Here is a 17,371-nt window from a genome sequence, read left to right as displayed (position 1 = left end):
GCAGCCAGAAAATTCTGGCGGCGACCGAGGCCTCCGCGGCCGAGGAAATGGTCCTTGGTGATTTTACATGTTAAATTAACATGTGTATTAACACAGGCTGGGAGATGCAGGCATTCTGGTCTTAGAAAAATTTCGAACAGGGGCCGGAGAAATTCTCCCGGCGGCCGAGGCCTCCGCGGCCGGAAGAACTCTCGAAAACCACCTCGTTCGTGGTTGTTTGCCGTGCGGGGCGAATCGGGAAATCTAGCAAATAGCTGAAGACATTCTCCCGGCGATGGAGGCCTCGGCGGCCGGGAAAAACGCCCGCGCTCGGGCGTTGCGCGCCCCCTTGGCAAGGCCCATTTTGGGTTATATAGGGGGTAGTGGTGTCCCGAGGGGAAAAAATTAACATGTTAAATACTGCTCCCAGGCAATTGTAAAATGTCTCGGCGACGGAAGGCACCACTACCCGGCATATTTACGCCCCTCGGACTCCGTGCGCCAGCCTGTAATAGCGAATCGGGACTTAGAAAAAAAATTCGAGCAGGGAGCCAGAACATTTTCCCGGCGATCGAGGCCTCCGCGGCCGAGGAATTTGTCATTGGTGATTTTGCATGTTACATTAACATGTGTATTAACACAGGCTTGGAGAAGCAAGCCTGCGGGACTCTGCAATACATTGAGCGGGCAGCCAGAAAATTCTGGCGGCGACCGAGGCCTCCGCGGCCGGGGAAATAATCCTCTGTAATTTTACATGTTAAATTAACATGTGTATTAACACAGGCTTGGAGAAGCAAGCCTGCGGGACTCTGCAATACATTGAGCGGGGAGCCAGAAATTTCTGGCGGCGACCGAGGCCTCTGCGGCCGGGATAATAATCCTTGTTAATTTTACATGTTAAATTAACATGTGTATTAACACAGGCTGGGAGAACTAGGCATTCTGGACTTTGAAAAATTTCGAGCAGGGGCCGGAGAAATTCTCCCGGCGACCGAGGCCTCCGCGGCGGGAGAACTCTCGGCGCTCGGGCTCCGCGTCTACCCATGGGGAGCGGCAGCCAGAAAATTCTGGCGGCGACCGAGGCCTCCGCGGCCGAGGAAAAGGTCATTGGTAATATTACATGTTAAATTAACATGTGTATTAACACATGCTGGGAGAAGCAGGCATTCTGGACTTTGAAAAATTTCGAGCAGGGGCCGGAGAAATTCTCCCGGCGACCGAGGCCTCCGCGGCCGGGAGAACTCTCGGCGCTCGGGCTCCGCGTCTACCCATGGGGAGCGGGCAGCCAGAAAATTCTGGCGGCGACCGAGGCCTCCGCGGCCGAGGAAATGGTCCTTGGTAATTTTACATGTTAAATTAACATGTGTATTAACACAGGCTGGGAGAAGCAGGCATTCTGGACTTTGGAAAATTTCGAGCAGGGGCCGGAGAAATTCTCCCGGCGACCGAGGCCTCTGCGGCCGGGAGAACTCTCGGCGCTCGGGCTCCGGGTGTACCCGCGGCAAGGCCCATTTTGTGTTATATAGGGGGTAGTGGTGTCCCGAGGGGGAAAAAATTAACATGTTAAATACTGCTTCCAGGCAATAGGAAAATGTCTCGGCGACGGAACGCACCACTACCCGGCGAATTCCCGCCCCTCGGACTCCGTGCGCCAGCTTGTAAGAGCGAATCGGGACTTGGAAAAAATTTTATCGGGGAGCCAGAAAATTCTCCCGGCGATCAAGGCAATCACCGCCGGGAGAATTTTTTCTAGCTAACCGATTGAAATTTTCAAAGTACCAATTGCCTCGAAAACAACCACGAACGTAAAACAACCACGAACGGAAAACAACCACGAACGACAACAACCACGAACGACAACAACCACGAACGACAACAACCACGAACGGAAAACAACCCCGAACGACAACAACCACGAACGCACAACAACCACGAATGAAAACAACCACGAACGGTAAACAACCACGAACGAAAACAACCACGAACGAAAACCACCTCGTTCGTGGTTGTTCGCCTTGTGGGGCGAATCGGGACATCATGCAAATAGCTGGAGACATTCTCCCGGCGATCGAGGCCTCGGCGCCCGGGAAAAATGCCCGCGCTCGGGCGTTGTGGGCACCCATTGCATGGCCCATTTTGGGTTATATAGGGGGTAGTGGTGTCCCGAGGGGGAAAAAATTAACATGTTAAATACTGCTCCCAGGCAATTGTAAAATGTCTCGGCGACGGAAGGCACCACTACCCGGCATATTTCCGCCCCTCGGACTCCGTGCGCCAGCCTGTAATAGCGAATCGGGACTTAGAAAAAATTCGAGCAGAGAGCCAGAAAATTCTCCCGGCGATGGAGGCCTCCGCGGCCGAGGAAATTGTCATTGGTGATTTTGCATGTTAAATTAACATGTGTATTAACACAGGCTTGGAGAAGCAAGCCTGCGGGACTCTGCAATACATTGAGCGGGGAGCCAGAAAATTCTGGCGGCGACCGAGGCCTCCGCGGCCGGGAGAACTCTCGGCGCTCGGGCTCCGCGTCTACACATGGGGAGCGGGCAGCCAGAAAATTCTGGCGGCGACCGAGGCCTCCGCGGCCGAGGAAATGGTCCTTGGTGATTTTACATGTTAAATTAACATGTGTATTAACACAGGCTGGGAGAAGCAAGCCTGCGGGTCGCTGCAATATATTGAGCGGGGAGCCAGAAATTTCTGGCGGCGACCGAGGCCTCCGCGGCCGGGGAAATAATCCTCGGTAATTTTACATGTTAAATTAACATGTGTATTAACACAGGCTTGGAGAAGCAAGCCTGCGGGACTCTGCAATACATTGAGCGGGGAGCCAGAAATTTCTGGCGGCGACCGAGGCCTCTGCGGCCGGGATAATAATCCTTGGTAATTTTACATGTTAAATTAACATGTGTATTAACACAGGCTGGGAGAACTAGGCATTCTGGACTTTGAAAAATTTCGAGCAGGGGCCGGAGAAATTCTCCCGGCGACCGAGGCCTCCGCGGCCGGGAGAACTCTCGGCGCTCGGGCAGCGCGTCTACCCATGGGGAGCGGGCAGCCAGAAAATTCTGGCGGCGACCGAGGCCTCCGCGGCCGAGGAAAAGGTCATTGGTAATATTACATGTTAAATTAACATGTGTATTAACACATGCTGGGAGAAGCAGGCATTCTGGACTTTGAAAAATTTCGAGCAGGGGCCGGAGAAATTCTCCCGGCGACCGAGGCCTCCGCGGCCGGGAGAACTCTCGGCGCTCGGGCTCCGCGTCTACCAATGGGGAGCGGGCAGCCAGAAAATTCTGGCGGCGACCGAGGCCTCCGCGGCCGAGGAAATGGTCCTTGTTGATTTTACATGTTAAATTAACATGTGTATTAACACAGGCTGGGAGAAGCAAGCCTGCGGGACTCTGCAATACATTGAGCGGGGAGCCAGAAAATTCTGGCGGCGACCGAGGCCTCCGCGGCCGAGGAAATGGTCCTCAATGATTTTACATGTTAAATTATCATGTGTATTAACACAGGCTGGGAGAAGCAAGCCTGCGGGACTCTGCAATACATTGAGCGGGGAGCCAGAAAATTCTGGCGGCGACCGAGGCCTCCGCGGCCGGGGAAATAATCCTCGGTAATTTTACATGTTAAATTAACATGTGTATTAACACAGGCTGGGAGAAGCAGGCATTCTGGACTTTGAAAAATTTCGAGCAGGGGCCGGAGAAATTCTCCCGGCGACCGAGGCCTCCGCGGCCGGGAGAACTTCGGCGCTCGGGCTCCGCGTGTACCCGCCGCAAGGCCCATTTTGGGTTATATAGGGGGTAGTGGTGTCTCTGGAGGGAAAAAATACACGGTAAATATTGCAGCCAGAGCCTATGGCAATCTGTTGGCGACCGAGGCCTCCACACGCCGGCAAATTTTCGGCTCTCGGACTGTGTGTATTCCACTGGAGACAGGCCTGCGGGACTCTGTAATATATTGAGCCGGGAGCCAGAAAATTCTGGCGGCGACCGAGGCCTCCGCGGCCGGGGAAATAATCCTCGGTAATTTTACATGTTAAATTAACATGTGTATTAACACAGGCTGGGAGAAGCAAGCCTGCGGGTCGCTGCAATATATTGAGCGGGGAGCCAGAAAATTCTGGCGGCGACCGAGGCCTCCGCGGCCGGGGAAATAATCCTCGGTAATTTTACATGTTAAATTAACATGTGTATTAACACAGGCTTGGAGAAGCAAGCCTGCGGGACTCTGCAATACATTGAGCGGGGAGCCAGAAAATTCTGGCGGCGACCGCGGCCTCTGCGGCCAGGGAAATAATCCTCGGTAATTTTACATGTTAAATAACCATGTGTATTAACACAGGCTGGGAGAAGCAAGCATGCGGGACTCTGCAATATATTGAGCAGGGAGCCAGAAAATTCTGGCTGCGACCGAGGCCTCTGCGGCCGAGGAAATGGTCATTGGTAATTTTACATGTTAAATTAACATGTGTTTTAACACAGGCTGGGAGATGCAGGCATTCTGGACTTAGAAAAATTTCGAGCAGGGGCCCGAGAAATTCTCCCGGCGACCGAGGCCTCTGCGGCCGGGAGAACTCTCGAAAACCACCTCGTTCGTGGTTGTTTGCCGTGCGGGGCGAATCGGGAAATCTAGCAAATAGCTGAAGACATTCTCCCGGCGATGGAGGCCTCGGCGGCCGGGAAAAACGCCCGCGCTCGGGCGTTGCGCGCCCCCTTGGCAAGGCCCATTTTGGGTTATATAGGGGGTAGTGGTGTCCCGAGGGGAAAAAATTAACATGTTAAATACTGCTCCCAGGCAATTGTAAAATGTCTCGGCGACGGAAGGCACCACTACCCGGCATATTTACGCCCCTCGGACTCCGTGCGCCAGCCTGTAATAGCGAATCGGGACTTAGAAAAAAAATTCGAGCAGGGAGCCAGAACATTTTCCCGGCGATCGAGGCCTCCGCGGCCGAGGAATTTGTCATTGGTGATTTTGCATGTTAAATTAACATGTGTATTAACACAGGCTTGGAGAAGCAAGCCTGCGGGACTCTGCAATACATTGAGCGGGCAGCCAGAAAATTCTGGCGGCGACCGTGGCCTCCGCGGCCGGGGAAATAATCCTCTGTAATTTTACATGTTAAATTAACATGTGTATTAACACAGGCTTGGAGAAGCAAGCCTGCGGGACTCTGCAATACATTGAGCGGGGAGCCAGAAATTTCTGGCGGCGACCGAGGCCTCTGCGGCCGGGATAATAATCCTTGGTAATTTTACATGTTAAATTAACATGTGTATTAACACAGGCTGGGAGAACTAGGCATTCTGGACTTTGAAAAATTTCGAGCAGGGGCCGGAGAAATTCTCCCGGCGACCGAGGCCTCCGCGGCCGGGAGAACTCTCGGCGCTCGGGCTCCGCGTCTACCCATGGGGAGCGGGCAGCCAGAAAATTCTGGCGGCGACCGAGGCCTCCGCGGCCGAGGAAAAGGTCATTGGTAATATTACATGTTAAATTAACATGTGTATTAACACATGCTGGGAGAAGCAGGCATTCTGGACTTTGAAAAATTTCGAGCAGGGGCCGGAGAAATTCTCCCGGCGACCGAGGCCTCCGCGGCCGGGAGAACTCTCGGCGCTCGGGCTCCGCGTCTACCCTTGGGGAGCGGGCAGCCAGAAAATTCTGGCGGCGACCGAGGCCTCCGCGGCCGAGGAAATGGTCCTTGGTGATTTTACATGTTAAATTAACATGTGTATTAACACAGGCTGGGAGAAGCAGGCATTCTGGACTTTGGAAAATTTCGAGCAGGGGCCGGAGAAAATCTCCCGGCGACCGAGGCCTCTGCGGCCGGGAGAACTCTCGGCGCTCGGGCTCCGGGTGTACCCGCGGCAAGGCCCATTTTGTGTTATATAGGGGGTAGTGGTGTCCCGAGGGGGAAAAAATTAACATGTTAAATACTGCTTCCAGGCAATAGGAAAATGTCTCGGCGACGGAACACACCACTACCCGGCGAATTCCCGCCCCTCGGACTCCGTGCGCCAGCTAGTAAGAGCGAATCGGGACTTGGAAAAAATTTTATCGGGGAGCCAGAAAATTCTCCCGGCGATCAAGGCAATCACCGCCGGGAGAATTTTTTCTAGCTAACCGATTGAAATTTTCAAAGTACCAATTGCCTCGAAAACAACCACGAACGTAAAACAACCACGAACGGAAAACAACCACGAACGACAACAACCACGAACGACAACAACCACGAACGACAACAACCACGAACGGAAAACAACCCCGAACGACAACAACCACGAACGCACAACAACCACGAATGAAAACAACCACGAACAGTAAACAACCACGAACGAAAACAACCACGAACGAAAACCACCTCGTTCGTGGTTGTTCGCCTTGTGGGGCGAATCGGGACATCATGCAAATAGCTGGAGACATTCTCCCGGCGATCGAGGCCTCGGCGCCCGGGAAAAATGCCCGCGCTCGGGCGTTGTGGGCACCCATTGCATGGCCCATTTTGGGTTATATAGGGGGTAGTGGTGTCCCGAGGGGGAAAAAATTAACATGTTAAATACTGCTCCCAGGCAATTGTAAAATGTCTCGGCGACGGAAGGCACCACTACCCGGCATATTTCCGCCCCTCGGACTCCGTGCGCCAGCCTGTAATAGCGAATCGGGACTTAGAAAAAATTCGAGCAGAGAGCCAGAAAATTCTCCCGGCGATGGAGGCCTCCGCGGCCGAGGAAATTGTCATTGGTGATTTTGCATGTTAAATTAACATGTGTATTAACACAGGCTTGGAGAAGCAAGCCTGCGGGACTCTGCAATACATTGAGCGGGGAGCCAGAAAATTCTGGCGGCGACCGAGGCCTCCGCGGCCGGGAGAACTCTCGGCGCTCGGGCTCCGCGTCTACACATGGGGAGCGGGCAGCCAGAAAATTCTGGCGGCGACCGAGGCCTCCGCGGCCGAGGAAATGGTCCTTGGTGATTTTACATGTTAAATTAACATGTGTATTAACACAGGCTGGGAGAAGCAAGCCTGCGGGTCGCTGCAATATATTGAGCGGGGAGCCAGAAATTTCTGGCGGCGATCGAGGCCTCCGCGGCCGGGGAAATAATCCTCGGTAATTTTACATGTTAAATTAACATGTGTATTAACACAGGCTTGGAGAAGCAAGCCTGCGGGTCTCTGCAATACATTGAGCGGGGAGCCAGAAATTTCTGGCGGCGACCGAGGCCTCTGCGGCCGGGATAATAATCCTTGGTAATTTTACATGTTAAATTAACATGTGTATTAACACAGGCTGGGAGAACTAGGCATTCTGGACTTTGAAAAATTTCGAGCAGGGGCCAGAGAAATTCTCCCGGCGACAGAGGCCTCCGCGGCCGGGAGAAATCTCGGCGCTCGGGCAGCGCGTCTACCCATGGGGAGCGGGCAGCCAGAAAATTCTGGCGGCGACCGAGGCCTCCGCGGACGAGGAAAAGGTCATTGGTAATATTACATGTTAAATTAACATGTGTATTAACACATGCTGGGAGAAGCAGGCATTCTGGACTTTGAAAAATTTCGAGCAGGGGCCGGAGAAATTCTCCCGGCGACCGAGGCCTCCGCGGCCGGGAGAACTCTCGGCGCTCGGGCTCCGCGTCTACCAATGGGGAGCGGGCAGCCAGAAAATTCTGGCGGCGACCGAGGCCTCCGCGGCCGAGGAAATGGTCCTTGTTGATTTTACATGTTAAATTAACATGTGTATTAACACAGGCTGGGAGAAGCAAGCCTGCGGGACTCTGCAATACATTGAGCGGGGAGCCAGAAAATTCTGGCGGCGACCGAGGCCTCCGCGGCCGAGGAAATGGTCCTCAATGATTTTACATGTTAAATTAACATGTGTATTAACACAGGCTGGGAGAAGCAAGCCTGCGGGACTCTGCAATACATTGAGCGGGGAGCCAGAAAATTCTGGCGGCGACCGAGGCCTCCGCGGCCGGGGAAATAATCCTCGGTAATTTTACATGTTAAATTAACATGTGTATTAACACAGGCTGGGAGAAGCAGGCATTCTGGACTTTGAAAAATTTCGAGCAGGGGCCGGAGAAATTCTCCCGGCGACCGAGGCCTCCGCGGCCGGGAGAACTTCGGCGCTCGGGCTCCGCGTGTACACGCCGCAAGGCCCATTTTGGGTTATATAGGGGGTAGTGGTGTCTCTGGAGGGAAAAAATACACGGTAAATATTGCAGCCAGAGCCTATGGCAATCTGTTGGCGACCGAGGCCTCCACACCCCGGCAAATTTTCGGCTCTCGGACTGTGTGTATTCCACTGGAGACAGGCCTGCGGGACTCTGTAATATATTGAGCCGGGAGCCAGAAAATTCTGGCGGCGACCGAAGCCTCCGCGGCCGGGGAAATAATCCTCGGTAATTTTACATGTTAAATTAACATGTGTATTAACACAGGCTGGGAGAAGCAAGCCTGCGGGTCGCTGCAATATATTGAGCGGGGAGCCAGAAAATTCTGGCGGCGACCGAGGCCTCCGCGGCCGGGGAAATAATCCTCGGTAATTTTACATGTTAAATTAACATGTGTATTAACACAGGCTTGGAGAAGCAAGCCTGCGGGACTCTGCAATACATTGAGCGGGGAGCCAGAAAATTCTGGCGGCGACCGCGGCCTCTGCGGCCAGGGAAATAATCCTCGGTAATTTTACATGTTAAATAACCATGTGTATTAACACAGGCTGGGAGAAGCAAGCATGCGGGACTCTGCAATATATTGAGCAGGGAGCCAGAAAATTCTGGCTGCGACCGAGGCCTCTGCGGCCGAGGAAATGGTCATTGGTAATTTTACATGTTAAATTAACATGTGTTTTAACACAGGCTGGGAGATGCAGGCATTCTGGACTTAGAAAAATTTCGAGCAGGGGCCCGAGAAATTCTCCCGGCGACCGAGGCCTCCGCGGCCGGGAGAACTCTCGAAAACCACCTCGTTCGTGGTTGTTTGCCGTGCGGGGCGAATCGGGAAATCTAGCAAATAGCTGAAGACATTCTCCCGGCGATGGAGGCCTCGGCGGCCGGGAAAAACGCCCGCGCTCGGGCGTTGCGCGCCCCCTTGGCAAGGCCCATTTTGGGTTATATAGGGGGTAGTGGTGTCCCGAGGGGAAAAAATTAACATGTTAAATACTGCTCCCAGGCAATTGTAAAATGTCTCGGCGACGGAAGGCACCACTACCCGGCATATTTACGCCCCTCGGACTCCGTGCGCCAGCCTGTAATAGCGAATCGGGACTTAGAAAAAAAATTCGAGCAGGGAGCCAGAACATTTTCCCGGCGATCGAGGCCTCCGCGGCCGAGGAATTTGTCATTGGTGATTTTGCATGTTAAATTAACATGTGTATTAACACAGGCTTGGAGAAGCAAGCCTGCGGGACTCTGCAATACATTGAGCGGGCAGCCAGAAAATTCTGGCGGCGACCGAGGCCTCCGCGGCCGGGGAAATAATCCTCTGTAATTTTACATGTTAAATTAACATGTGTATTAACACAGGCTTGGAGAAGCAAGCCTGCGGGACGCTGCAATACATTGAGCGGGGAGCCAGAAATTTCTGGCGGCGACCGAGGCCTCTGCGGCCGGGATAATAATCCTTGGTAATTTTACATGTTAAATTAACATGTGTATTAACACAGGCTGGGAGAACTAGGCATTCTAGACTTTGAAAAATTTCGAGCAGGGGCCGGAGAAATTCTCCCGGCGACCGAGGCCTCCGCGGCCGGGAGAACTCTCGGCGCTCGGGCTCCGCGTCTACCCATGGGGAGCGGGAAGCCAGAAAATTCTGGCGGCGACCGAGGCCTCCGCGGCCGAGGAAATGGTCCTTGGTGATTTTACATGTTAAATTAACATGTGTATTAACACAGGCTGGGAAAAGCAAGCCTGCGGGACTCTGCAATATATTGAGCGGGGAGCCAGAAAATTCTGGCGGCGACCGAGGCCTCCACGGCCGGGGAAATAATCCTCGGTAATTTAACATGTTAAATTAACATGTGTATTAACACAGGCTTGGAGAAGCATGCCTGCGGGACTCTGCAATACATTGAGCGGGGAGCCAGAAAATTCTGGCGGCGACCGAGGCCTCTGCGGCCGAGGAAATGGTCATTGGTAATTTTACATGTTAAATTAACATGTGTATTAACACAGGCTGGGAAAAGCAAGCCTGCGGGACTCTGCAATATATTGAGCGGGGAGCCAGAAAATTCTGGCGGCGACCGAGGCCTCCACGGCCGGGGAAATAATCCTCGGTAATTTAACATGTTAAATTAACATGTGTATTAACACAGGCTGGGAGAAGCAGGCATTCTGGACTTTGAAAAATTTCGAGCAGGGGCCGGAGAAATTCTCCCGGCGACCGAGGCCTCCGCGGCCGGGAGAACACTCGGCGCTCGGGCTCCGCGTGTACCCGCGGCAAGGCCCATGTTGGGTTATATAGGGGGTAGTGGTGTCCCGAGGGGGAAAAAATTAACATGTTAAATACAGCTTCCAGGCAATAGAAAAATGTCTCGGCGACGGAAGGCACCACTACCCGGCGAATTCCCGCCCCTCTGACTCCGTGCGCCAGCCTGTAATAGCGAATCGGGACTTAGAAAAAATTCGAGCAGGGAGCCAGACAATTCTGTCGGCGACCGAGGCCTCCGTGGCCGGGGAAATAATCCTCGGTAATTTTACATGTTAAATTAACATGTGTATTAACACAGGCTTGGAGAACCAAGCCTGCGGGACTCTGCAATACATTGAGCGGGGAGCCAGAAAATTCTGGCGGCGACCGAGGCCTCCGCGGCCGGGGAAATAATCCTCGGTAATTTTACATGTTAAATTAACATGTGTATTAACACAGGCTTGGAGAACCAAGCCTGCGGGACTCTGCAATACATTGAGAGGTGAGCCAGAAAATTCTGGCGGCGACCGAGGCCTCCGCGGCCGAGGAAATGGTCCTCGGTGATTTTACATGTTAAATTAACATGTGTATTAACACAGGCTGGGAGAAGCAAGCCTGCGGGACTCTGCAATATATTGAGCGGGGAGCCAGAAAATTCTGGCGGCGACCGAGGCCTCCACGGCCGGGGAAATAATCCTCGATAATTTAACATGTTAAATTAACATGTGTATTAACACAGGCTGGGAGAAGCAGGCATTCTGGACTTTGAAAAATTTCGAGCAGGGGCCGGAGAAATTCTCCCGGCGACCGAGGCCTCCGCGGCCGGGAGAACTTCGGCGCTCGGGCTCTGCGTGTACCCACCGCAAGGCCTATTTTGGGTTTTATAGGGGGTAGTGGTGTCTCTGGAGGGAAAAAATACACGGTAAATATTGCAGCCAGAGCCTATGGCAATCTGTTGGCGACCGAGGCCTCCACACCCCGGCAAATTTTCGGCTCTCGGACTGTGTGTATTCCACTGGAGACAGGCCTGCGGGACTCTGTAATATATTGAGCCGGGAGCCAGAAAATTCTGGCGGCGACCGAGGCCTCCGCGGCCGAGGAAAAGGTCATTGGTAAAATTACATGTTAAATTAACATGTGTATTAACACAGGCTGGGAGAAGCAGGCATTCTGGACTTAGAAAAATTTCGAGCAGGGGCCCGAGAAATTCTCCCGGCTACGAGGCCTCCGCGGCCGGGAGAACTCTCGGCGCTCGGGCTCCGCGTCTACACATGGGGAGCGGGCAGCCAGAAAATTCTGGCGGCGACCGAGGCCTCCGCGGCCGAGGAAATGGTCCTTGGTGATTTTACATGTTAAATTAACATGTGTATTAACACAGGCTGGGAGAAGCAAGCCTGCGGGTCGCTGCAATATATTGAGCGGGGAGCCAGAAATTTCTGGCGGCGACCGAGGCCTCCGCGGCCGGGGAAATAATCCTCGGTAATTTTACATGTTAAATTAACATGTGTATTAACACAGGCTTGGAGAAGCAAGCATGCGGGACTCTGCAATATATTGAGCAGGGAGCCAGAAAATTCTGGCTGCGACCGAGGCCTCTGCGGCCGAGGAAATGGTCATTGGTAATTTTACATGTTAAATTAACATGTGTTTTAACACAGGCTGGGAGATGCAGGCATTCTGGACTTAGAAAAATTTCGAGCAGGGGCCAGGGAAATTCTCCCTGCGACCGAGGCCTCCGCGGCCGGGAGAACTCTCGAAAACCACCTCGTTCGTGGTTGTTTGTCGTGCGGGGCGAATCGGGAAATCTAGCAAATAGCTGAAGACATTCTCCCGGCGATGGAGGTCTCGGCGGCCGGGAAAAACGCCCGCGCTCGGGCGTTGCGCGCCCCCTTGGCAAGGCCCATTTTGCGTTATATAGGGGGTAGTGGTGTCACGAGGGGAAAAAATTAACATGTTAAATACTGCTCCCAGGCAATTGTAAAATGTCTCGGCGACGGAAGGCACCACTACCCGGCATATTTACGCCCCTCGGACTCCGTGCGCCAGCCTGTAATAGCGAATCGGGACTTAGAAAAAAAATTCGAGCAGGGAGCCAGAACATTTTCCCGGCGATCGAGGCCTCCGCGCGCCGAGGAATTTGTCATTGGTGATTTTGCATGTTAAATTAACATGTGTATTAACACAGGCTTGGAGAAGCAAGCCTGCGGGACTCTGCAATACATTGAGCGGGCAGCCAGAAAATTCTGGCGGCGACCGAGGCCTCCGCGGCCGGGGAAATAATCCTCTGTAATTTTACATGTTAAATTAACATGTGTATTAACACAGGCTTGGAGAAGCAAGCCTGCGGGACTCTGCAATACATTGAGCGGGGAGCCAGAAATTTCTGGCGGCGACCGAGGCCTCTGCGGCCGGGATAATAATCCTTGGTAATTTTACATGTTAAATTAACATGTGTATTAACACAGGCTGGGAGAACTAGGCATTCTGGACTTTGAAAAATTTCGAGCAGGGGCCGGAGAAATTCTCCCGGCGACCGAGGCCTCCGCGGCCGGGAGAACTCTCGGCGCTCGGGCTCCGCGTCTACCCATGGGGAGCGGGCAGCCAGAAAATTCTGGCGGCGACCGAGGCCTCCGCGGCCGAGGAAAAGGTCATTGGTAATATTACATGTTAAATTAACATGTGTATTAACACATGCTGGGAGAAGCAGGCATTCTGGACTTTGAAAAATTTCGAGCAGGGGCCGGAGAAATTCTCCCGGCGACCGAGGCCTCCGCGGCCGGGAGAACTCTCGGCGCTTGGGCAGCGCGTCTACCCATGGGGAGCGGGCAGCCAGAAAATTCTGGCGGTGACCGAGGCCTCCGCGGCCGAGGAAATGGTCCTTGGTGATTTTACATGTTAAATTAACATGTGTATTAACACAGGCTGGGAGAAGCAGGCATTCTGGACTTAGAAAAATTTCGAGCAGGGGCCGTTGAAATTCTCCCGGCGACCGAGGCCTCCGCGGCCGGGAGAACTCTCGGCGCTCGGGCTCCGCGTGTACACGCGTCAAGGCCCATTTTGGGTTATATAGGGTGTAGTGGTGTCTCTGGAGGGAAAAAATACACGGTAAATATTGCAGCCAGAGCCTATGGCAATCTGTTGGCGACCGAGGCCTCCACACCCCGGCAAATTTTCGGCTCTCGGACTGTGTGTATTCCACTGGAGACAGGCCTGCGGGACTGTGCAGTATATTGAGCGGGGAGCCAGGAAAATCTCCCGGCGACCGAGGCCTCCGCGGCCGAGGAAATGGTAATTGGTGGTTTTGCATGTAAAATTAACATGTGTATTAACACAAGCTGGGATGAGAGGAATTTGGCGGCGACCGAGGCCTCCTCACCCCGGCAAAATATCAGCTACCGGGCTCTGCATATTCCTACAGAAGCAGGCCTGCAGGACTCTGCAATATATTGAGCGGGAACCAGAAAATTCTGGCGGCGACCGAGGCCTCCGCGGCCGAGGAAAATTGTCATTGGTGGTTTGCATGTAAAATTAACATGTGTATTAACACAAGCTGTGACCAGAGGAATTTGGCGGCGACCGGGGCCTCCACACCCCGGCAAAATATCAGCTACCGGGCTCTGCTTATTCACATTCAAGCAGGCATTAGGGACTCTGAAAAGTTTCGGGCGGGGAGCCAGAAAATTCTCCCGGCCACAGAGCCCTCCCTCCCGAGAGTCTGTGTAAATGCCTGTTATACAGGCCCCATGAATTCCAGCCTTATAGGTTATTTTAAGTCTCCGTTCGTGGTTGTTCGTAAACAACTGCGATTCGGGATTTTGACCTATTTCCTATGATCATGTTCCCGGAAGTTAGCCAGCCTCTTTCAGTCAAAATCTCATATTTTGGGTACCTTTGTGAACCCATCGATAGGCCCATTTTGGGTATATTAGGGGGACATGCAATCGGGAAAAATTGGAATTATTTGCAATATGGAAAGAATATGTACATAAATGAAAAGGGAGTCCCCCCGAGTTTTCTCGCCCTATATATATTGCAAAAATATCCAATTAATTATTGTGGAACCTGTAGCACCTTTCTATGAAGCAGAATTAACATTACAGAACGGTTTGAATGCTACCACCTCAGTTTCTCTACAATGCATTGGATTTCAAAGAGGTGAATTACTGTGGATGGTACTGTTGTATGGCTAACAAATCGTCTGGGAAACAATGCAGAATTAAATTAAGAAGGTTGTATGTTTTCTGTTACATGGTGGAGGTGCCCTCTAGTACACAGTAAAATGTTTTGTGGACTGCAGCTCCTTGAGGAATTAATTCAGTATGGGTCTTGTAGTGGTCTGAAAGTGGATGATGAAAAAGAATGTATAATGGTATTCAGAGCACCTCGCGGTGAAGCGGACATGCTACCTCAAAATGCTTGATTGATTCATGCCCAGTTCCCCCAAGAAGCGGTACATTGAAAAAATTGATTTACTTTGTGGATGATACTAGCAAATACTATCCGCTGGGGGAAGTAAGCAGAAATTTGGTGGTCGTATGTTTGTTACATGGTAGAGGTGCTTTCTAGTACACAATGAAATGCTTGGTGTACCGCTGCTCCTTGAAGAATTAATTCCATATGGGTCTAGCCGTGGTCTTAACTGTGAACACGAAGAACTATCTAAAGTGGCCTATCTGTCTGAACTGCAATACACAAGCTGCGAGCCAATGCTATACCTTTCTCAGGTAACGAGCTCTTGTGCGGCGATTCGATTGGATGCGAAATGGTGGGGAACGCGTGTCCGGTCGTCTTAACCAAGTAATGGTTCCCCTCTGTTAACAATGAAATGTTTGATGGATCGCAGCTCCCTGAGAGACAAGTTTCAAAGGGGTTAGTCGCGGTCTTCAATCCTGGCCAAGGTGCAGTCACCATCTATAAGAGATACCTGCTTTACTGAAGGGTAGCAAGAGTTCCCTTGCCCGCATGTTGCTCCGTGGGGGTATATCAGTATAAAGGTAGAAGAAGCCATGATCGGAGCTTCGGTGGATGAGATTGGCGGAGAAGACATGTTCTTGTCTATCTGGTAGATCAGGGGGGTGGCAGCTGATCCGGAGAAAGCAAGCGGACTCCCGATGTTCCGTCGACTCCCAATGTACACTTGAAACATGCACATTTGGGTGGCGAGGGGGCGTTGTGGCCATCCGAAAACATGTCTTCATCTCTCTTATTGGTGGACCGCTGCTCCTTGAAGAATTAATTCCATATGGGTCTAGTCTTGGTGATAACTGTGAACACTAAGAACTATCTAAAGTGGCCTATCTGTCTGAACTGCAATACACTAGCTGCGAGCCAATGCTATACCTTTCTTAGGTAACGAGCTCTTGTGCGGCAATTCGATTGGATGCGAAATGGTGGGGAACGCGTGTCCTATCGTCTTAACCAAGTAATGGTTCCCCTCTGTTAACAATGAAATGTTTGATGGATCGCAGCTCCCTGAGAGACAAGTTTCAAAGGGGTTAGTCGCGGTCTTCAATCCTGGCCAAGGTGCAGTCACCATCTATAAGAGATACCTGCTTTACTGAAGGGTAGCAAGAGTTCCCTTGCCCGCATGTTGCTCCGTGGGGGTATATCAGTATAAAGGTAGAAGAAGCCATGATCGGAGCTTCGGTGGATGAGATTGGTGGAGAAGACATGTTCTTGTCTATCTGGTAGATCAGGGGGGTGGCAGCTGATCCGGAGAAAGCAAGCGGACTCCCGATGTTCCGTCGACTCCCAATGTACACTTAAAACATGCACATTTGGGTGGCGAGGGGGCGTTGTGGCCATCCGAAAACATGTCTTCATCTCTCTTATTGGTGGACCGCTGCTCCTTGAAGAATTAAATCCATATGGGTCTAGTCTTGGTGATAACTGTGAACACTAAGAACTATCTAAAGTGGCCTATCTGTCTGAACTGCAATACACTAGCTGCGAGCCAATGCTATACCTTTCTCAGGTAACGAGCTCTTGTGCGGCAATTCGATTGGATGCGAAATGGTGGGGAACGCGTGTCCTATCGTCTTAACCAAGTAATGGTTCCCCTCTGTTAACAATGAAATGTTTGATGGATCGCAGCTCCCTGAGAGACAAGTTTCAAAGGGGTTAGTCGCGGTCTTCAGCCCTGGCCAAAGGTGTTTAGAAATGAATACTTTTCGGACCAGTGGGCAAATTAGTTCACAGCGAGCCCACGGGCCAACGGTCTGCTCCCGCAGTGGGCCGCGCCCGAATGTGGGCACCGATCATATAATTTGAAATCCACTCGCCAAGTACCATGCGAGTTTCTAAGAGCGCGATATATTCGCCAGTGAAAGCCTTGGAAGTTTGGCCTCGCCTACTCCCTAGGAAAATTAATTAGAGATGGAAGGAAAGACTTTGCAATTGCAAAGCGGGTGTCGATATTGGGAAGTCGCCCCCGTACTTGTTGATACAGAAGGAAAAAAAAATGTACATCATAAGATTCGGACCCGGTGCTCTGCGGACCCGGGAGGTTCCTCCGAACGAAAAAAAAAGCTGCTAGCAGCTCCCTGGTTGATCCTGCCAGTAGTCATATGCTTGTCTCAAAGATTAAGCCATGCATGTCTAAGTGCAAGCCAAAATAAGGTGAAACCGCGAATGGCTCATTAAATCAGTTATGGTTCCTTAGATCGTACCACATGACTTGGATAACTGTGGTAATTCTAGAGCTAATACATGCTGAACTGAGTCCCGACCAGAAATGGGAGGGATGCTTTTATTAGATCAAAACCAATCGGCGTGGCTCGTCTGCGTCCGTTTGCTTTGGTGACTCTGGATAACTTTGTGCTGATCGCACGGTCTCCGTACCGGCGACGCATCTTTCAAATGTCTGCCTTATCAACTGTCGATGGTAGGTTCTGCGCCTACCATGGTTGTAACGGGTAACGGGGAATCAGGGTTCGATTCCGGAGAGGGAGCCTGAGAAACGGCTACCACATCCAAGGA

The 17,371-nt window shown here is 52.1% G+C and overlaps 1 non-coding gene across 1 annotated transcript in view; it reads left to right on the top strand.

The window, feature by feature from the left end:
* Positions 1-16,932: 16,932 nt before the first annotated feature.
* LOC134545667 (small subunit ribosomal RNA) overlaps positions 16,933-17,371 on the top strand; it is a 1,989-nt gene continuing 1,550 nt past the window's right edge. The window contains exon 1 of the ribosomal RNA XR_010078696.1: positions 16,933-17,371. This exon is cut by the window's right edge and continues 1,550 nt beyond it. This is a non-coding gene — a ribosomal RNA (small subunit ribosomal RNA).

The sequence above is a fragment of the Bacillus rossius genome, unplaced genomic scaffold (assembly GCF_032445375.1).
Source record: "Bacillus rossius redtenbacheri isolate Brsri unplaced genomic scaffold, Brsri_v3 Brsri_v3_scf829, whole genome shotgun sequence".
Classification (NCBI taxonomy): domain Eukaryota; kingdom Metazoa; phylum Arthropoda; class Insecta; order Phasmatodea; family Bacillidae; genus Bacillus; species Bacillus rossius.
This window is presented reverse-complemented; position numbering and strand designations above follow the sequence as displayed.